The 747-nt window shown below is 28.5% G+C and overlaps 1 protein-coding gene across 10 annotated transcripts in view; it reads left to right on the top strand.

The window, feature by feature from the left end:
• LOC106874941 (transcription factor Sp9) overlaps nucleotides 1–747 on the top strand; it is a 404,501-nt gene that overhangs the window by 292,411 nt on the left and 111,343 nt on the right. The window lies entirely within an intron of this gene.

Here is a 747-nt window from a genome sequence, read left to right as displayed (position 1 = left end):
ATATATATATATATATATATATATATATATATATATATATATATATATATATATATATATATATATATATATACACTCACATGTAAATATATACATATATATGTATATATACATGTGTGTATGTATGCGTTTATCAATAAATACCAGGCTTCGGTTGACCCAAATCTAAAATATGCTTATTGAAATTTCTACCCGATTGGATCGAACACTGGACTTCATGACTGCATGGTGCGAACGTACACATGTACACATACACACACACACATACACACATGTACACGTACACACAGAATGAGGAGTGAATGTGTGGGTTTTTTTTGGGGGGGGGGCATTAAATATATTCATCTATAATTATATACATACATTTATAAATGTACGTATGTAATTGAAAAGCAGGCAAATGTATAGAATAACGGTTCACTGCTTCCCAACGTTTCATCCTTGTGCCGCGTCTTCTAGTACTGAGATCAGTTATTTTACTGAAACAAACAGCAGAACTAAACTCATATGAATATTTATATGTTTAGTCTTTACAATTTAAATGGATCGCCCTCTATCTGATTGTGGGTACGTATGTATGTATTCTGAAATATATAAATACGAAATACATTATACACTTACATTCACTTACGCAGAAAGACACACACAGGCACACATACACTTATATATGAAGTGTATGTATATATAAGTATATTTAAGGATATATATATATATATATATATATATATATATATATATATATATATA

The sequence above is a fragment of the Octopus bimaculoides genome, chromosome 2 (genome assembly GCF_001194135.2).
Source record: "Octopus bimaculoides isolate UCB-OBI-ISO-001 chromosome 2, ASM119413v2, whole genome shotgun sequence".
Taxonomy (NCBI): domain Eukaryota; kingdom Metazoa; phylum Mollusca; class Cephalopoda; order Octopoda; family Octopodidae; genus Octopus; species Octopus bimaculoides.
Note: the sequence above shows the minus strand (reverse complement) of the source record. Positions and strands in the feature narration are given on the sequence as shown.